Here is a 22,895-nt window from a genome sequence, read left to right as displayed (position 1 = left end):
GACCTGCAGCCCATGAATGAATTCCACTTGATCGTGAGTAATTCTTTTTATATGCTGTTGAATTTGATATGCTAGTATCTTGTTAAGAATTTTTGCATCCATATTCATCAGGGATATTGCCCTATAGTTCTCTTTTTTTGCTGGGTCTCTGTTTTGGAATCAAAGTAATGCTGATTTCATGGAATGAATCCAGAAGTTTTCCTTCCATTTCTATTTTTTGGCACAACTTGAGGATAAGTATTATCTCTGCTTTAAATGTCTGTAAGAATTCCTAGGGAATCCCTCTGGTCCTGGACTCTTATTTGTTGGGAGATTTTTGATAGGTGATTCAATATATTCAGTATATTCACTAGTAATGGGTCTGTTAAAATTTTCTATTTCTTCCCATTTGAGTTTTGGTAGGGTGTGGATGTGTAGGAATTTGTCCATTTCTTCCAGGTTGTCCAATTTGTTGGCATATGAGTTTTCATAGTATTCCCTGATATTTGCTTGTATTTCTGAGGGATTGGTTGTAATAATTCAATTTTAATTTGTGATTTTGTCTATTTGGGTCCTGTCTTTTTTCTTTTTTAGAAGCCTGGCTGAAGGTTTAACAATTTTGCTTGTTTTTTCAAAAAAAAAAGAAAAAAAAAGAAAGAAAACAACTCTTGGGTTCATTGATATGTTCAACTGTTTTTTGTGTTTTTTTTATTCTTTATTGTTTATGCTCTGATATTTATTATTTAATTTTTTCTGCTGGGTTTTGAGTGTCTTTGCTGTTGTGCTTCTAGTTTCTTAGGTGTGCTGTTAGATTTTGTATTTGGGATTTTTCTTTTTTCTTGTGATAGTCCTCGATTGAAGACCTCTTAGGACTGCCTTTGCTGCATCCCAAAGGTTTTGGATTGTTTTATTTTAATTTTCTTTTTTTTCCGTATATATTTTTAAAATTTCTTCTCTAATTGCCCGGTTTACCCACTCTTTCTTTAGTATGATGTTCTTTAACCACCATGCTTTTGGAGGTTTTCCAGATTTTTTCCTGAGGTTGATTTCAAGTTTCATAGCATTGTCATCTGAAAGTGTGTATGTTACCATACACAATTCTTTTATATTTAAATATCAATTCTTTTATATTTATTGAAGGCTGTTTTGTGACCCAGTATGTGATCTATCTTGGAAAATGTTCCATGCTCACTTGAGAATAAAGTACATTCTGCTGCTTTGGGACGTAGAATTCTAAATATATCTGTCAAGTCCATCTAGGACCAATGTATCATTCAGGGCATCGTTTCTTTATTGATTCTCTGTCTAGATGATCTGTCCATTTTTGTAAGTGGAGTATTAAAGTCCCCTGCAATTACCACATTCTTTTCAATAAGATATCTTATGTTTATGATTACTTGCTTTTGTTATTTGGGGCCTCCCAAAATTGGTCAATAGACATATATAATTGTTAGCTTTTCCTGATGGGTAGACCCTGTAATTATTATACAATGCCCTTCTTCATCTCTTGTTACAGCCTTTAATTTAAAGTCTAGTTTTCCCGAAAGAAGTATGGCTCCTCCAGCTTTTTGTTTTTTTGAACTTCCAGTAGCATGATAGATAATTCTCCATACCCTCACTTTCAATCATAAGGTGTTCTCAGTTCTAAATGAGTCTCTTGTAGACAGCAAATAGATGCGTCTTGTTTTGTTTTTTTTTTCTTAAATCTATTCTGATACCCTGTGTCTTTTGATTGGAACATTTAATCCATATACATTCAGTGTTATTAGTGAAAAATATGGGTTTAGAGCAGGAGCCAAGATGGCGGAACAGTATGGAAGTATTTTGCGTCTCTCATCCATGAAGTACAACCAGATCAACACTAAACCATCCTGCATACCTAGAAAACTGATATGAGGATTAACACAACAATCTGTACAAGCAGAACCACAGAACTCAGCAGGTACACAGGGTGGAAAGGTGAATTGGGGGAGAGAGAAGCCACAGAGGGCAGGTAGCTCTTTTTGCATGCAGAGAGAGGACAGAGATGGGGGTGAGAGGAATAAGGGAAAAGCACCCCTCCCAAAAGCAGCTGGAAAGTGGAAAAGTGGAAACAGCCACAGGGACTGAACTAAAAAGGGAGGAAGGAGAGGGATTAAATTCCATTAAGACTCCATAAACAGGAGAAGTGCAGAGTTTGAAATGCTGCAGCTCGATACCTGGTGGCTCTGGTGAGAAGGGTGAATTCCCAGGAGCACAGTGAAGTCCAGGGATCTTCAGGTCACATGGGGAGAGATGGCTCCCATGCTGGGTGGACACCTGGTAGAAGCTGTGTGGTTCCCCCAAAGGCAAAGGCCCCAGGTTTACCCAGGAGAACAACCACATTCACTCGTGCTGGAACATGGTCGTTAAAGATGAAGCTTGTTGCCAGATGTGTCTTGTGATTTTCCACAATCCCTGAAACCTACTGCTACATGATTGTGCAAACTTTTTATGGTGCAGGCTGGCACCCAGTCACAGTCTCTGGGAATTGGCCACAGAATGGTCCTGCAAACATTCCTTGGTGTGGCTAGCACCTGGCCATTGCTTGGTGAGACCCTCCCATAGAGTGTCAGAGCCACAGTCCATCAGAAGTAAGGGGTTGGGAAAACAGCCGCATCTGAGACAAAACCTAGGAGGGAGGTGCTTCCTGGGGTTTGGTCACAGACACTGTAAAAGTGGGGAGTGTATTCAAGACACTTTGAATACAAAGGAGTTGTATTCAATTGCTGATCAGGGAGACCAGAGTTCGGATACTAGAGATTGGGTTGCTGGGTAACGTCATTTCACCACTTTTGCACATGTGCATATGCACCTACAAGTGCCAAAACAATCACCCCAGGAAGCTATGCAGCGCCATCTATTAGAGAATGGAGCCATTACACTAAGTCCCTCCCAACTGGGCTAACCTTGCTCTTCAGGAGCACAAGTCTTTCTGCCTGCTTAGTTTATGGACTATAAAGTGCTTCACAGTTTGACTTCTAGGGAAAAACGAAGTAATTTCAATCACATTTCAGTCTGTTCTCTGGTCTATGTATTAAATTTTCTGTTTTTTTCTTTTTTCTCCTTTTCATTTCTTTTCTTTTTCTTGAATACAGAAAAAAAAACTATTTTTGTTTTCAATTTTCATTAAAATATTTTCTTTAACTCTTTTTCTACTCTTTTTTTACTTTTGTGTAGGTTTTTTCAAATTCTAGTTTAATTCCATATTTCATTTTCTTCTACTACAGGGTATTCATTTTTTTCAAATTTTCAAATGATTTCATTTTTCCCTTTATTTCCCTTTTTATCTCTAATCTATGAAGTCCCTTTCAATACCCAGACCAAAACACACCTATGATCTAGCATCACTCATTTGATTTGTGTGTGTGTGTGTGTTGTGTTTAATTTTTTAACTTAAATTTTTTTTAAATAAAAAATTTAATATTAATATCTTTACCTCATCAATTCCTTTTCTTCTTTCAAAATGATGAAATGAAGGGATTCACCCCAAAAGAAAGAGCAGGAATAAATGACATCCAGGGACTTAACCAACACAGACAGAAGCAAGATGTCTGAACCAGAATTTAGAATCATGATAATAAGAATACTAGTTAGCATTGAAAATAGATTAGAATACTTTATGCAGAGATAAAAGAAGTAAACACTAGTCAGGATGAAATAAAAAATGTTGTAACTGAGCTGTAATCTCAAACGGATGCCACGGCAGCACGGGTGGATGAGGCAGAGCAGAGAATCAGCGATATAGAAAAGAAACTTATGGATAATAATGAAGCACAAAAAAAGAGGCAGACTAAGGCAAAAGAGCATGATTTAAGAATTAGAGAAATCAGTGACTCATTAACAAGGAACATCAGAATCATAGGGGTCCCAGGAGAAGAAGAGAGAGAAATAGGGGTAAAAGTGTTATGTGAGCAAATCATAGCAGAAAACAGACAACAAAATCCAGAAAGCACAGAGGACCTCCATTAGATTCAACAAAAACTGACCATCAACAAGGCATATCATAGTCAAATTCACAAAATACTCAGGCAAGGAAAGAATCATGAAAGCAGCAAGGGAGAAAAAGAGTCCTTAACCTACAAGGGAAGACAGATCAGGTTTGTAGCAGATCTATCCACAGAAACTTGGCAGGCAAAAAAGAAGTTGCAGTATATATTCAATGTGCTGATTCAGAAAAATATGCAGCCAAGAATTCTTTACCCAGCAAGGCTGTCATTCAAAATAGAAGGAGAGATTAAAAAGTTTCCCAGACAAACGAAAATTAAAGGAGTTTGTGAGCACTAAACCAGCCCTGGAAGAAATTTTAAGGGGGATTCTCTGAGGGGAGAAAAGATGAAATAATAAACAAACAAACAAGACAACAGAGACTAGAAAGGACCAGAGAACGCCACCAGAAACTCCAACTCTGCAACCAACATAATGGCAATAAGTTCATACCTTTCAGTTATCACTCTAAACATCAGTGGACTCAATGCTCCAATCAAAAGACATAGGGTAACAGAATGTATAAAAAAAACAAGATCCATGTATATTCTGTTTACAAGAGACCTACTTTAGACTTAAAGACACCTTCAGATTGAAAGTAAGGGGATGGAGAACAGTCTATCTTGCTAATGGTCCACAAAAGAAAGCCAGAGTAGCCACATTTATATCAGACAATCTAGACTTTCAAATAAAGACTGCATCAAGAGATGCATAAGGGCATTATATCATAATTAAGGGGTCTATCCACCAAGAAGACCTAACCGTTGTAAACATTTCTGCTCCTAATGTGAAATCACCCAAATATATAAATCAATTAATTACAAACATAAAGAAACTCATTGATAGTAATACCATATTAGTAGAAGATTCAACACCCCAGTCACAGCAATGAACAGATCATCTAATAAAAAAATCAACAAGAAAACAATGGCTTTGAATGACACACTGAAACAGATGGACTTAACAGATATATTCAGAACACTTCATCCTAAAACAGCAGAATATACATTCTTCTCCAGTGCACATGGAACATTCTCCAGAATAGACCATACAGTGGGAAACAAATCAGTAAGTACAAAAAGATTGAGATCGTACCGTGCATATTTTCAGACCACAACACTATGAAACTCAAAATCAACCATAAGAAAAAATTTGGAAAGGTAACAAATACTTGGAGACTAAATAACATCATACTAAAGAATGAATGGGCTAACCAAGAAGTTAAAGAGGAAATTAAAAAGTTCATGGAAGCCAATGAAAATGATAACACCAGAACCCAAAAACCTCTGGGACTCAGCAAAGGAGGTCATAAAAGGAAAGTATATAGCAATCCAGGCCTTCCTAAAGAAGGAAGAAAGGTCTCAGATACAAAACCTAACTTTACGCTTTAAAGAGCTGGATAAACAACAGCAAGTAAACCCAAAACCAGCAGAAAACAGGAAATAATAGAGATTAGAGCAGAAATCAATGCCATCGAAACCAAAATAACAGTAGAACAAATCAATGAAGCCAGAATCTGGTTCCTTGAAAGAATTAACAAAATTGATAAACCACTAGTCAGTTTGATCAAAAAGAAAAAGGTAAGGACTCAAATAAATAATATCAAGAATGAAAAAGGAGAGATCACAACCAACACAACAGAAATAAAACCAATAATAAGGGAATATTATGAGCAACTATATGCCAATAAAATGGGCAATCTGGAAGAAATAGACAAATTCTTAGAAACATATACACGACCAAAACTGAAACAGGAAGAAATAGAAAATTTGAACAGACTTATAACCAGTAAATAAATCGAATTAGTAATAAAAAAAAATCTCCCCCAAAACACGAATTCAGGGCCAGGTGGCTTTCCAGAGAAATTCTACCAAACAATAAAGGAATAGTTAACATATATTCTCTTGAAGCTGTTGCAAAAAATAGAAATGGAAAGAAAACTTCCAAACTCTTTCTATGAAGCCAGCATGACCTTGATTCTAAAACCAGAAAAGACCCCACTAAAAAGGAGGACTATAGACCAATTTCCCTGATGAACATGGATGAAAAATCCTCAACAAGATATTAGCCAACTGGATCCAAGAATACATTGAAAATATTATTCCCCACGACCAGTGGGATTTATACCTGAGATTCAGGGCTAGTTCAATATCCACAAAACAATCAATGTGATTCATCACATCAATAAAAGAAAAGGATAACCATATGATCCTCTCAATAGATGCAGAGAAAGCATTTGACAAATACAGCATCCGATCTTGATAAAAACTGTCAAGAAAATAGGGACAGAAGGAGCATACCTCGAGATCATAAAAGCCACATATGAACGACCCAATGCTAACATCATCCTCAATGGGGAAAAACCGAGAGCTTTCCCCCTAAGGTCAGGAACAAGACAGGGATGTCCACTCTTGCCACTGTTATGCAACATAGTATTGGAAGTCTTAGTCTCTGCAATCAGACAACACAAAGAAATAAAAGGCATCCAAATCAGCCAGGAGGAGGTCAAATTTTCACTCTTAGCAGATGACATGATACTGTATATGGAAAACCCAAAATGTTCCACCAAAAAACTGCTAGGGCTGACTCATGAATTCAGCAAAGTTGCAGGATATAAAATCAAACATAGAACTCAGTTGCTTTCCTACCACCAACAATGAAGCAACAGAAAGAGAAATCAAGGAATTGATCTCATTGACAATTGTACCAAAAAACCATCAAATACCTAGGAATAAATCTAACCAAAGAGGTGAAAAATCTATACACTGAAAACTATAGAAAAATTATGAAAGAAATTGAAGAAGACACAAAAAATAATGTAAAAATATTCCATGCTCTTGGATAGGAAGTACAAATATTATTAAAATGTTGATACTACTCAAATCAATTTACATATTCAATGAAGTAACTATCAAAATAACACCAGCATTCTTCACAGAGCCAGAGCAAATGATTCTAAAATTTGTATGGAAAAATAAAAGATGCCAAATAGCAAAAATGTTGAAAAAGAAAACTAAAGCAGGATGCATCACAATTCCAGACTTCAAGCTGTATTACAAAGCTGTAATCATCAAGACAGTGGGCTACTGGTACAAAACAGACACTCAAATCAGTGGAACAGAATAGAGAACCCAGAAATGGACCCACAAATGTATGGCCAACTAACCGTTGAAAAAGCAGGAAAGAATATCCAGTGGAATAAAGACAGTCTCTTCAGCAAGAGCAAGTGATGCTGGGAAAATTGGACAGCGACATGCAGAAGAACGAACCTGGACCACTTTCTTACACCATACACAAAAATAAAATCAAAATGGATGAAAGACCTCAATGTAAGACAGGAAGCCATCAAAATCCTCGAGGAGAGAGCGGCAAAAACTTCTTTGATCTTGGCCGCAGCAGCTTCTTACTCAACATGTCTCCAGAGGCAAGGGAAACAAAAACAAAAATGAACTACTGGGACCTCATCCAAATAAAAAGCTTCTGCACAGCAAAAAAAAAAAAAAAAAAAAAAAAAATCAGCAAAGCAAAAGGCAACTGACAGAATGGGAGAAGATACTTGCAAACGACATATCAGATAAAGGTTTAGTATCCAAAATCTATAACAATCTTTACAATCTCAGCACCCAAACAAATAATCCATTGAAGAAATGTGCAAGAGACCTGAATAGACACTTCCCCAAAGAAGACATCCAGATGACCAACTGACAGATGAAAAAATGCTCAACTTCACTCATCAAGGAAATAGAAGACAAAACCACAATAAGATACCACCTCACCCCTGTCAGAATGGCTAACATTAACAACTCAGCCAACAACAGATGTTGGTGAGGATGTGGAGAAAGAGGATATCTTTTGCACTGCTGTTGGGAATGCAAAGTGGTGCAGACATTTTGGAAAACATTATGGAGGTTCCTCAAAAAATGTAAAATACAACTACCCTATGACCCAGAAATTGCGCTACTAGGTATTTATCCAAGGGATACAGGTATGCTGTTTCGAAGAGACACATGCACCGCAGTGTTTATAGCAGCACTATCAACAATAGCCAAAGAATGGAAAGAGCCCAAATGTCCACACACGGATGAGTGGATAAAGAATATGTGGTATATATATACAATGGAGTATTACTCGGCAATCAAAAGGAATGAAATCTTGCCATTTGCAACTATGTGGATGGAACTAGAGGGTATTATGCTAAGCGAAATTAGTCAGAGAAAGGCAAATATCATATCACTTCACTCATATGAGGACCTTAAGACACAGAACAGATGAACACAAGGGAAGGGAAGCAAAAATTATATAATAACAGGGAGGGGAACAAAACATAAAGAGACTCTTAAATATGGAGAACAAACAGAGGTTACTGGAGGAGTTGTGGGAGGGGGCATGGGCTAAGTGGGTAAGGGGCATTAAGGAATCTATTCCTGAAATAATTGTTGCAGTATATGGTAACTAATTTGGATGTAAATTGAAAAAAATAAAATAAAAAGAACACAAATAAGTAGACAAAAAAATAAATAAATATTTATCCCCCCATTTTGAGAGAACCCAAATATGTAAATCAATTAATTGCAAACATAAAGAAACTGATAATAATACCATAATAGATTGGGACTTTAACACCCCACTTACAACAATGGACTCACCATCTAAGCAGAAAATCAATAAGGAAACAATGTCTTTGAATTACACACTCGACTGGATGATCTGAACAGCTATATTCAGAACATTCCATCTTAAAGCAGCAGAATACACATTCTTTTAAAGTGCACATGGAACATTCTCCACTATAGATCACAATCTGGTCACAATTCTGCCCTCAACATGTACAAAAAAAGATTGAGATCATAGAATATATATTTCATATAACAACACTCTGAGACTTGAAGTCAACCATAAGAAAAAAAATTGGAAAGCCTCAAAAACTTGGAGGTTAGAGAACATCCTACTGAAGAATTATTGTGTTAACCAGGAAATGAAAGAATTTAAAATCTACATGGAAGCAATGAAAATGAAAATATGACAGTCCAAAGCCTTTGGGAGGAAGCATAGGAAGTCCTAAGAGGGAAATGTTTTGCAACTCAGGCCTATTTCAAGAATAAAGACAGGTCCACAACACAACCTAACCTTATACCAAAATGAACAATGGACAGATAACCAAAGGAGAAAATCAACAAGGAACAATGGTTCTGAGTGACACACTGGCAATATAGATTTAACAAATACATTCAAGACACTTCATCCTAAAGCAGCAGAACACACATTCTTTTCCAGTGCACATGTAACATTCTCCAGAAAAGACCACATACTGGGTCACAAATCAGTCTTCAGCACATACAAAAAGATTAACATTATACCATGCATATTTTTAGACAGAAACGTTATGAAACTTAAATTAACCACAAGAATGAAATTTGGAAAGGCCACAAATACTTGGAGATTAAAGAACACCTTACTAAAGAATGAGTGGGTTAACCAAGTAATTAAATAGGGAATTAGAAGGTACATGGAGGCCAATGAAATGAAAACACTACAGTCCAAAATCTCTGAGATGCAGCAAAGGTGGCCATAAGAGGGAAGTATAAAGCAATCCAGGCCTTCCTAAAGGAGGAAGAGATGGCTCAAGTACACCAACTAACCTTACACCTAATGGAAATGAAAAAAGAAAAAGAAATAAATCCCCAAATCAGGAGACAAAAGGAAATAATAAACATTTGAGCAGAAATCAATGATGTAAAAAAAAAAAAAAAAACACAGTAGAACAGGTCAACAAAACCAGGAGCTGGTTCTTTGAAAGAATTAACAAAATTGATAAACCCCTCACCAGACTTATCAAAAAGAAAAAAGTAAAGGACCCAAATACATACAATCATGAATGAAAGAGGAGAGATCACAACCAACACTGCAGAAATACAAACAATAATAAGAGAATATTATAAGCAATTATATGCCAGCAAATTGAGCAATCTGGAAAAAATGGACAAATTCCTAGAGACATACCAAAACTGAAACAGTAAAAAATAGAAAATTTGAACAAACCCATAACAAATAGTAAATAAATTGAATCAGTAATCAAATATCTCTCAAAAAATAAGAGTTCAGGACTGGATGGATTCCCAGGAGAATTCTACCAAACATTTTAAAGAATATATACCTATTCTTTTGAAGCTGTTCCAAAAATAGAAATGGAAGGAAAACTTCCAAACTCATTCTATGAGGTCAGCATTACCTTGTTTCCAAAACCAGGCAAAGGCCCCAATAAAAGCATTACAGTGCCAGTTTTCCTGACGAACATGCATGCAAAAATTCTTAACAAGAGACTAGCAAACAAAATCCAACAGTTCATTAAAGTTATTTACCATGATTAAGTGGGATTTATTCCTGAGCTGCAGTGGTGGTTTAATATCCACAAATCAATCAACATGATACATCACATTAATAAAAGAAAGGATGAGAACCACATGATCTTCTCAATAGATGTAAAAAAGCATGACAAATACACCATCCTTTCTTGAAAAAAGCACCATCGAAAGTAATGATAGAAGGAACATGCCTCAACATCATAAAGGCCATATGTGAGAGACCCACAGGTACTATCAACATCAATGGGGAAAACAGAGCTTTTCTCCTAGGGTCCGGAACACGACAAAGATGTCCACTCTCACCCCTGTTGTTCAAAATGGTGTTGGAAGTCCTAACCTCAGCAGACAACAAAACAGAAGTAAAAGGCATCCAAATTGAGAAACAAGAAGTCTTCACTCTTTGGAGATGACATGATATTCTTTGTGGAAAACCTGAAAGACCCCACCAAAACACTGCTAGAACTGATACATGAATTCAGCAAAGTTGCAGGATATAAAATCATTGTAAATAAATCAATTACATTTCTATACACCAATAATGAAGCAGCAGAAAGGGAAATCAAGGAATCAATCCCATTTACAACTGCACCTATAAAATACCTAGGAATAAACCTAACCAAAGAGGTAAAGGATCTGTACTCTGAAAACTGTAGGAAGATTTAAGAAAGAAATTGAAGAAGACAAAAAGAAATTGAAAAATATTCCATGTTCATGAATTGGAAAAACAAATAATGTTAAAATGTTGATACTACCCATAGCAATCTATACATTCAATGCAATCCTATAAAAATAACACCAGCATTCTTTATAGAGATAGAACAAACAATTCAATATTTGTATGGAACCAGAAAAGGCCTCATGGCGAGGATCCAGAAAAAGGGGAAGACTTTTGTACTGTTCAAACTGGTGCAGCCACTTTGGAAAACAGTATACTGTTACCTCAAAAAGTTAAAAATAGAGCTGCCCTACAAAAAGTAATTGCACTTCTTGGTATTTATCCAAAAGATACAAAAATGCTGATTCAAAGGTGCACATGCACCTCAATGTTTATAGTAGTACTATCAACATTAGACAAATTATGAAAAGAATCCAAATGTCCATTGATTGATGACTGGATAAAGATGTTATACACACACACACACACACACACACACACACACACACACACACAATGGAATATTACATGGTGATGAAAAAAAATAAAATCTTTCCATTTGGAATAACATGGATGGAACTAGAATGCATTAAGCTAAGTGAAATAAGTAGTCAGTGACACATAAATATCATATGATTTCTCTCATATGTGGAATTTAAGAAACAAAACAGATGAACATAAGGGAAGGGAAGGAAAATAAGATAAAAACAGAGAGTGAGGCAAACCATAGGAGACTATTAAATATGGAGAATAAACAGAATTGTTGGAGGGGTGTTGGGTGGGGGAATGGACTAAATGAGTGATGGGAATTATGGCAGGCACTTGTTGGGTTGAGCACTGGGTGTTATATGTAAGTGATGAATCACTAAATTCTACTCCTGAAACCATTATTACACTATATATTAACTATCTTGGATTTAAATAAAAAAATATAAAATTAAGTTAAGTTAAATTAAATGAAAAAAATAACAAATATTATGAAACTGTCTATACCACCCAAAGAAATCTATGAATTCAATACAAGCTTTATCAAAATAACACCTTCATTTTTCACAGAGCTAGAGAAAATAATTCTAAAATTTGCATGGGGTCAGAAAAGACCCCAAATAGCCAAAATAATGTTGAAAAAGAAAACCTAAGTTGAAAAAGAAAACAGAATTCCCAACTTTAATCTGTATTACAATGTTGTAATAATCAAGACAGTAAAATATTGGCACAAAAATAGTCATATAGATCAATGGAGGAGAATAGAAAGCCCAGAGGTGGACCCACAACTATATGCTCTACTAATCTTTGACAAAGCAGGAAAGAATATCCAGTGGATATTCAACAAATGGTGTTGGGAAAACTGGACAGCAACATGCCATAGAATGAAACTGAACCACTTTTTTATATCAGAAACAAAAATAAATTCAATATGGATGAAAGACCTAAATGTGAGGCAGGAAACCATCAAAATCCTGCAGGAGACACAGGCAGCAACCTCTTTGACCTTGGCCATACCAACTTCTTACTAGACACGGTCTCTGGAGATAAGGAAAACAAAAGCAAACATGAAGTATTGGGACTTCATCAGGATATAAAGCTTCTGCACAGAAAAGGAAAAAAGGGAACTAAAATGCAGGCCCATAGAATGGGAGGAGATTTTCGCAAATGATATATCATATAAGGGCTGGTCTCCAAAATCTATAAAAATAATTATCACACTTGGGGCGCCTGGGTGGTGCAGTCGGTTAAGCGTCCGACTTCAGCTCAGGTCACGATCTCGCGGTCCGTGAGTTCGAGCCCCGCGTAGGGCTCTGGGCTGATGGCTCAGAGCCTGGAGCCTGTTTCGGATTCTGTGTCTCCCTCTCTCTCTGCCCCTCCCCCGTTCATGCTCTGTCTCTCTCTGTCCCAAAAATAAATAAACGTTAAAAAAATTTAAAAAAATAATTATCACACTCAACACACAAAAAAATAAATAATCGTTAAGAAATGGGCAGATGACATGAATACACACTTCTGTAAAGAAGACATACAAATGACTAATAGATACGTGAAATACACTCAACAGCACTCATCATCCATTTGCAACAGCGAAGTGCATGGAACTAGAATGTATTATGCTAAGTGAAATAAGTTAGTCAGAGAAAGACAGATACAATATGATTTCACTCATATGTGGAACTTTAGAAAGTAAACAGATGAACATAGGGGAAGGGAAGAAAAATAAGATAAAAACAAATTGAGCATGGCTGGTGGGGAGGTGGGTAGGGGGTGGTTTAAATGGGTAAGAGGCATTAAGGAGGGCACTTTGGGGGATGATCACTGTATGTCATATGTAAGAGATGAATCACTTGGTTTTACTCCTGAAGCTAAGACTACACTGAATGTTTACTAACTTAGGTTTAAGTTGAAACAAGACAGCAAACTCCAGGGATATATAGATTCAGGGGCGAATTCTACCAAGTAGTTAAAGAATAATTGATACCTATCATTGTCACTTCCCCCCAAAATGGCAGAGGAAATAAAACTTATAAATTAATTCTATGAGGCCAAGAGTACACAGGTACCAAAGCCAGACCAAAACACTGCAAAGAGAAAGAAAGAAAGAAAGAAAGAAAGAAAGAAAGAAAGAAAGGAAGGGAGGGAGGGAGGGAGGGAGGGAGGGAGGGAGGGAGGAAGGAAGGAAGGAAGGAAGGAAGGAAGGAAGGAAGGAAGGAAAAAGAGAAGGAAATACAAGGGAAAGGAAAGGAAGGGAAAGAAAAGCCAAAATTTCTGATGAACATAGATGCAAAAAATCCTGACAAAAATAGTAGCAAGCAAAATTCATCATTGCATTAAAACTGTAATTTACCACTATAAAATAAGATTTAATTTAGAGACAAAAGGGTAGTTAAATATTCAGAAATCAGTCTTATATATCACATTTATAAGAGGAAAGATAAAAATTATGTGTTCATCTCAATAGATACAGATAAAGCATTATATAATGTATAATCTTTGTTTATTCCAAAAACTCTCAGAAAAGTGGGTTTAGAAGACATATACCTCAATCTATAAAGGCCATAATAACAAACCCATGCTATCACTGTATTGACCATACATCTTCATCACTTATTTTGCAACTGACAGTTTGTATCTCTTGATCCACTTCATCTATTTAGCCCCTATTCCCACACCTTTCCATCTGGCAAGTACCAGTCTGTTCTCCGTAATTGTGAGTCTGTTTGGCTTGTCTCTGTCTGTTGATTCGTTTTGTTATTACTTATTTAGATTCCACATATAACTAAAATTATGTATTATCTGTCTTTCTCTGACTGATTTCACTTAGTATAATAACCTCTAGGTCCCGTGTTGATGCAAATGGTAGGATATAATTCTTTTTTATGACTCAGTAATATTCTGTTCTCTATATTAACACAAGTTTTCATCCATCCATCCATTGATAGATGTTAAGTTGCTTCCATATTTTAGTTATTGTAAATGACACAATAAACATAGGGATGCATATATATTTGAAATTGGGGATTTTGTTTTCTTTGTGTAAACCCTCAGAGTTGAATTATTATATAATATTATTTCTCTATTTTTAATTTTTGAGGTATCTCCATGCTGTTTTCTTCAGTGGTTGCAACAGTTTACATTTCCACCAACAGTGTGTGATAGTTTACCTTTTCTCCACATCTGTGCCATCACTTGATGTTTTTGATACCCACTATTCTGATTGGTGGGAAGTGATATTTCTTTGTGTATTTGATTTGTATTTTCTTGGTGATTCATGATGTTAAGCACTTTTTCATATGTCTGTTAATCATTTGCATATCTTCTCTTTAAAAAAAGATCTATTCAGTTTCTCTATCCATATTTTAATCAATTTGCTTTTTTTGTGTCTTGCATACGCTCTTTAAATATTTTGTATATTAACCCCTTATTGGAAATATCATTTGCAAATGTATTCTCACATTTATTAGTTTGGTAGGTGGCCTTTTTGTTTTCCTGATTTTTTTTTTCAGAGCATACATGCTTTTGCATGTAACTGTCCAGTTTTCCCAACAAAATTCAATGAAAATTATATTTTCCCATTATCTCTTACTGTCTGCTTTGCTATAAATTGATAATATAGGTGTCATCTTATTGTAGGTCTCTATCCTGTTCCATCTGTATGTCTATTTTTATCAGTACTATGCTGTTTGAGATTCTATAGCTTTGTAAAGTATTTTTAAATCTGGAATTGTGATACCTCCAGCTTTTTTCTTCTTTTTCAAGATTGCTTTGGGTATTGGAGGTCTTTTGTGGTTCCATACAAATCTTAGATTTTTTTTTTTAGTTAGTTGAAAAATGCTATCTGTGCTTTGATAAGGATTGCATTGAATCTGTAGGTTGCTTTGAGTAGTGTGTACATTTTAACTATATTTGTTCTCTCAATTAATAAGCATAGAATATATTTTTATTTGTGTCATGATCAATTTCTTTCATTAATGTCTCATAGTTTCCAGAGTATAGGTCATTTGTATTCTTGGTTAAATGTATTCCTAAAATCTCTTTCTGCTACTTCATTATTTGTGTAGAGAAATACAATGGATTTATGTATATTAATTTTAAATTATACAACTTTATTGAATTTTTTCAATTCTAATATTTTTAGTGGGTTCTTTAGGATTTTCTATATATAATATTGTGCCTTCTGCAAGCAATAATGGTTTTACTTATTCCTTACCAATTTGAATGGTTTTTATTTCTCTTTTTGTCTAATTGTTGTGTGTAGGACTTCCAGTGCTATTTTGAATAAATGTGATGAGAGTGGACAACCTTGTTTGGTTCCTAATTTAAACAAGATTTCACTTTTTCACCATTGAGTGTGATGTTATTGTAGATAATGCTGCTATAAACATAAGGGTGCATGTAGCCCTTACAATTGTATTCGTATTTTTGTATTCTTTGGGTAAATACCTAATAGTGCAATTGTTGGATCATAGGATAGTTCTGTTTGTAATTTTTTGAGAAACATCCATACCATTTTCCAGAGTGGCTGCACCAGTTTGCATTTCCACCAACAGTGCAGGAGTGTTCCTCTTTCTCTCCATTCTCCCTAACACCTGTTGTTTCTTGTGTTGTTTATTTTTGCCAATAAATAGTTACTTTAAATGTAAATAGATAAAGGGACCTTGGGAAGATGGAGGAGTGTGAGGACCCAGAGCCACATTTTCACCTAGGTATCAACCACATATATATCAATAAAGCAGAGCCATCCAAAGACTGGCAGAACAATTTTCACAACCATATATAGAAAAGAATCCGCTTCTGAAAGTTAGGAAAAATAATAAAGGCAGAGACAGGCTGCCTTCAGGATGGAGGGGGCTGCACACACAGAGAGGGTAAGGAAAGGAGACCTCACACCAGGGAGTTTATGTAGGGAACATTCTCATACTGTTTGGCTTTGAGAACTAGAGGGCCTGAATTCTGTGAGTTTATAAAACTGTTGGTACTTGGAACCTGGAGCTTTGAAGGTCAGAGGACTCAACACTGAGTGAGCTAGGAGGTCAAGTGATAAAGTCAATGCCCTTAAACAGGCAGCATTCTGTGCAGAGGCAACATGAAAATGACAGTTTACACAACACAGAGGGCAACAAGAGACTGATCTCATCACATTGATTTTGGAGCATGTTGAAGGGCTTCTCTGAAAATGAGGAAACTGGCAGGTGTTATTTCCCATCCCCACCCCCATCATAAACACGGAGCCACCTGAGGGAGTCAGAGCTCCACAGATACTTGCTACCTAAGCTGCTAGTACTGAGCCACACCCACAAATTCTCCTGGGGACTTGCCCACACCAAACCTGCAAGCCTCAGCCTTTGGCTTAGGGCAAATTTTATTAAGGTCATGCATGCACCCTGACCAGGCACCATGTGGAATTTAATTAATTAATTAACTGGAATTAAAATAAAATGTTAAAAAGGGTAAGTGGTGATTGATTAGATGATTTTAGCTGCAGTGGACAATTTGTCCAGAAAGCACAGAGTGCTGTTGAGATAACTTCTGATCGATAACATTGAAGTGTGTAACAGAATTCACTTGGCACTTTACAGTAGAAAATGTTACTCAGTATATGCTTTCAAAAAGTTACGAGTTTTAAAAACGTACATATTGTGGTGCCTGGGTGGCTCAGTCAGTTAAGCATCTGACTTTGGCTCAGGTCATGATCTCATGGGTCATGGGTTTGAGCCCCACATCGGGCTCTGTGATGACAGTTCAGAGCCTGGAGTCTGTTTCAGATTCTGTGTCTCCTTCTCTCTCTGCCCCTCTCCCTCTCACTCTCTGTTTCCCTGTCAAAAATAAATAAACATTATTTTTTTTAAATAAATAAAATAGAAACATACGTATCAATAACCAATCATATTATCAATCAATTAATAAAGCTATATAATTTTATTTGGAAAAATAACATATATAGAGATGAAAATATCACAGAGACACATATATGACATAGAAACAAAATAGAAAAGCCCTAACCATAAAAAAGCTAAGAAATTTAGCAAATTATAAAATGGAGTGTTCCTTGAATAAAACCAATCACTAATGTAGCTTTGGTTTTATAAGATTTCATGCCCACCCACAATAGACAGACACATTATAGAACTGTCATGACTCTGTTTAGTTTTGGTGATCTTCAAAAGGGGTTCTGTGTCTTTCATGCCACCAATGGTTCTTTATGTATCTGGTCAACATCAGCTTTGCTACTTAGAGTTTGTCAGATTCAACTGAATTATAAATATAAAATGCTTAGTACACACTAGTCTTCCAAAGCCCATTGGTCTCAATGGTCCATTGGCAATGTTAAGAGACTCACCAATGTGACTATTCCATTTCAATCTACAGTCATTCAAATAGAAGGGATTTATTACCCCTTCCAAAATTTTGTTACAAGAGTTCCAATTCCTGTATTGCCATATAATTCCCAAGTATCAATTAAAAGAGATATCAGCTTTTTTGTATATAATCCTATGTTGTTGTCAACACTAAGCACCTATAGATTGACATTTAAATAATCCACAATGAGGCTTTCCACCTAAGTCACCAGTTTTATTGGTACATCTTTTCCCTTATTTAACCTAGCCCAGGAAAACCGTGTTTGCTGTTTTTGCTTGTTTGTTTTCATAAATATATTCAATGAACACATTATAATATTTCTGTTTCTAAAAAAGACTAAAGACAAATACACTGAACCCCAAATCTTAAAGAACTCGACAAGGTGTAGACACACACTTTTCCTCTGGAGCACTGAACCTTATGCCTTTTTGTCCCAGAAAAGCAGTTTCATACCTGCGCAGGTGCCTGGAGTTTATGTGATAGTTCCTCCTGATTCCCCAGTCAATGGTTTGTGGGGAGTGTTTTTGTGTTAACCCAATACACTGCTCTCTTCCTCCCTCTCTCTTTCTCCTCTCCACAAAAAGGGCTCCCTCCCCTCTGTGGCACCATGATTTTCCTCTCCCCTACTTCATGTATCCGCACTGTGTACCTGCAAATTCTCTCCCTCACATTATGCAGATTGTTCTCTTAATCCTCAGTTCAATTTCCTCGGTATTCAAAATGATGTGATGTTGATCTGTGTACTGTGGAAAAGGGAAAAGACATGCCCAGGGTTCCCCTTCAACTCACGCATCTTAACTCCTCTTGATATTACTCTATTTTGAGTTTATATTTCTATGTGTGGCAAAAGAAAGTGGTCCATTTTCATTATTTGCATCTAGCTGTCCAGGTTTTTTTTAACACAATGTATCAAAAATATTGCCTTTTTTCCACTCTATAAGTGCTGCCTTCTTCATTATACATTAATTGACAATATAAGTGGGTTTATTTATGAGATCTGTCTCCTATTCCGTTGATACATGTGTCTAGTTTCTTTTCCACAACCATAATCTTTGGTATTCTATAGCTCAGTAGCCAAACTTAAAGTCTGGTATAATGATAGTCAACCATTTTCTTCACCTTCAGTATTGCTTTGGCTATCCATAGTCTTTTCTTTTTTACAGACACATTTTATAATTATTTGTTCTTATTCTGTGAAAAATATTATGGGTATTTTGATAGGAATTGCATTGAATCTGTAGATTGCTTTCTGTACTATGAACATTTTAACAATATAATTCTTCTAATGCATGAGCATGGAATACCTTTCTATTTGCTTGTATTTTCTTTTATTTCCCTCATCAATATCCTTGGTTTTGAGAGTATGTCTTTATTCCTAGGCATTTCAATATTTTGGTGCAATTGTAAGTGAATTATTCCTTGGTTTCTCTTTCTGATACACCATTATTTGAGTATGGAAAGTCAACAGGTTCCTAGTATTAATTTTGTATCCTACAACTTTCCCGAATTAATTTGCAGTACTAATAGGGCTTTTTTTTTTTTGGTGGATTCATTAGGGTTTTGTATATACATATAGTGTTTTCCCATCTGTAAATAGTAAGTTTTAGTTCTTCCTTTCCAATTTGGTTGATTTTATTTATTTTTCTTATCTTATTGCTGTGACTACCACTTTCAACACTATGTGTAATAAAAGTGGTGAAAGTATAATTCCTGTCTCCTTCCTGATTGTAGAGAAAATTATTTCTCTTTTACCAATGAGTATGATGTTAACATGCTTTGTCCCACACATGGCCTTTTTCATGTAGAGATGTGTTCTTTCTAAACTCACTTTGTTGACAGTTATTATAAAGAATAGGTATTATATTTTGTCAAAAGCTTTTTAAGCATCATTATAGATGATTGTATGCTTTCTATCCTTCATCTTGTTAATGCGATTTATCAAATTGGTTGATTTGTAAAGTAAATTAAAATCACACAATCATCACTAAAATAAATCACATTTGAGAAAAATCTGTTTAATTATTTTTAAATTTTAATATTGAATATGGTTTGGGAAAATTTTGAGGAGTTTTTGCATCTATATTCATCAAAGATATTTGCCTGTAGGTTTTTGTTATTGATTTGTTTTTACTTTATTCATGTAATTGTGGTGTCTGTGCAATATTGGACTTGTAAGATATACTTCTTCATTAAATATTTGATAGAAGTCATCTGTGAAACTCTGATCCTGGAATTTTCTTTGGGTGTTTTTTTTTTTATTACTAATGATTCAATTTCATTACTAATAACCACTCTTCAAATTTTCTATTTATGATTCAGTTTTGAATGATTGTATGTTTTTAGTAATTTATCCATTTCTCAATTTTTTTTTGTTGATGGCACATACTTTTTCTCTATATTATTTTATCATTCTTTGCATTTCTATGTTTCTGTTATTTCGACTCCTTTATTTCTGATTTTATTTGATTCCTCTTTTTGTCTAACTCTGCTGAAGTTTTTTCAATTGTGTTTAACTTTTTAAAGAACCAGTTAGTGATTTCATTGTTACTTTCTTTTTCTTTTTTTTCTTTTTTGTTTGTTTGTTTGTTTTAGTTTCCATTTTAGATGGTGGATTATTGTTTATATTTCATAACCAGAAAATGCTTGAACGGTTGTGCATGGTCTGGTGAATGCTCAGGTGTCAGGATTGCTGGTGGAGAGATTCTTCTTCATGTGGTTATGTAATATAGTTTACATTTTTAATGTCTTATATTTGAAAAGTACTTTTATTCACAGAAAAACTGAGTGTAAAGTACAGAGAATTTCAGTACACTCTCTACTTCCACACATGCATAGCATTCTCCAGAGTCAACATACCCTATCAGAGTGGTACATTATGTACAATTAATAAACCTACACTGATGCATTATAATAAACCAAAGTCCAGTGTTTACATTATTGTTCATTCTTATTGTTGTACATCTTTTTGTGTATTTGGAGAAAAGTTTATTGGGTTTTAGCCATCTTAATAGAATTAAACAGAGAATTCTGAATGTCCTAAAATTCCCCTATAGTCCAAATGTTCCTCCTTCTCTCTGTGTGCAACCACTGATATTTTTACTTTCTTTGTAGTTTCCCTTTATCCAGAATGTCTTATACTTGAAATCATATACATGCAGGCTTATTGTTAATTCACAAAAAAAGTCGCTTCTCAATTGATGTTGTTTGATAAAGGAGTGCACTTGTGATTTGCACTGGGTGTTTTATGGAAGTGTTGAATAACTCAGTGTACACCTAAAACTAATATTGCACTGTATATTAACAAACTGAAATTTAAATAAAAACTATAAAAACTGGACCATGAACACAGAAATCATGATAAAGATTAAAGTAAATCTTAATTATAAAAAGATGTTCTTGACAGGTATCACAAAAGCAAACAATTTGTAAGTTTCTAGAGTTGTTTCCCTATTGCTGCATGTGTGAACTAAAAGAGCCCTATGAGAAGAAACAACTAAGGACTGACAGTTCTGGGTGATGGAATACACCACCACAGGAGCCTATAAGTCTAATAAAATAAGATGCCTTGAGAAGGGGGGGAGCGTATCTCAATCCCAAGTCCTGCTTAAATGGAGATGCACATTTAACGTTTACTAAGTGCACCTGACAGGTGAAGGATTAGATGCTGGAAAGCAGGATACAATTTTCTGACCATGCAGGTGCCCTGGCAATGATGAGTCCCCTATAAAGAAGAATATTTCCCTTAAGTTATCTGGAGGAGACATTTTAATCATTCCCAAAAATGTGCTTTATCTCTAGTTATGCACCTGAAACCAACTTTGAACACGTGTGAAGGCTGCTGAAAGCTCTTAAACCATCAGGGGTACATTGGGCAATCTGACATGGTGTTCTATCAATCTGAGATTAGTGTTATTGAAAGACTTTTTATTTGTTGTTCTCTTCCACATCTTCACACTCCTTCTGGATTACAGGCATAAGACCACTGATCTAGTCACCTGTCACTCGGCCTTTGTCCACATAATGAAACTCTTCACTGTACTGTTTTTGTTATTTAAAGATCTGTTTTTTTAACACTTAACTTTCTGAATGATTTCAAATGTAAGGCTTTATTCTGTATTAAGAGAGTAATGGAGGGCCTCTCCATGAGCATTTTCTGGGCCATCATCATCAGACCCAGGACCTCCTGGATGGCCAGGTTTAAACATCAATGCACAAGGAATATTTTTTCAATTTTTTTTATCATCTTATGTTTTCTCAGTTCGTCTATCAGTAGTAACTGCATCATCTGTGCTATTACTTCTTCTAATGAGACCCAGAGTGATCTACTGGATGTCAGTAAATAATACTCAATTTCCCCCATAAACTCCATCATCAGGAGACTGCTTCTCACTTTGACATTATATAGGGATATTTTCTTATAGGAGTCATGCTGCTCTCAAGTGCATATACGATGATTCTCTTGTCCAGACATCAGAGGTGGTGTCAACACCTTCACAGCACCAGCCTGTCCTCAAGAGTCTCCCCAGAGAAAAAGGCCACCCAGACTGTCCTTTTGTTTGTGAGTTCCTTTGTGTCATGTGATGGGTGACTGTCATCATCTCCTACACAATTCTGTTATGGATATATGACCTAGTCATTCTGGATTTCCAGATGCTTGTTACCAATTTCTATGCCACTATCAGTGAGTTCATGGTAATTTGTTCCGATAAAATGATAAAAATGTGTTTCAAGAGTGTGTCACCACACTTTAAGGTTTTTATTTAAATTCCAGTTAGTTACCATACAATATATTATTAGTTTCAGGTGCCATTCAACACTTCCATATATCACCTGATATGAATCACAACAGGTGCACTTATTAATCTCTATAGGTCACTTTACCAATTTCTCCACCTGCATTCCCTCTGGTAGCCATCAGCATGTTGTCAATAGTTAAGAATATGTTTCTCTCTCTCCTTTTTCCTTTCTGCTTGTTTAGTTTAATGAATTCCACATAAGAGTGAGATCATATGGCATTTGTCTTTCTCTGCTGACTTACTTCGCTT

At 35.5% G+C, this 22,895-nt stretch overlaps 1 pseudogene; it reads left to right on the top strand.

Moving 5' to 3' along the window:
- The first annotated feature begins 1,779 nt into the window (after positions 1–1,779).
- On the top strand, positions 1,780–22,614 carry LOC121023590 (vomeronasal type-1 receptor 90-like; annotated as a pseudogene).
- Positions 22,615–22,895: the final 281 nt, after the last annotated feature.

Source organism: Herpailurus yagouaroundi, unplaced genomic scaffold (assembly GCF_014898765.1).
Source record: "Herpailurus yagouaroundi ecotype Mexico unplaced genomic scaffold, PumYag 566, whole genome shotgun sequence".
NCBI classification, from domain to species: Eukaryota; Metazoa; Chordata; class Mammalia; order Carnivora; family Felidae; genus Herpailurus; species Herpailurus yagouaroundi.
This window is presented reverse-complemented; position numbering and strand designations above follow the sequence as displayed.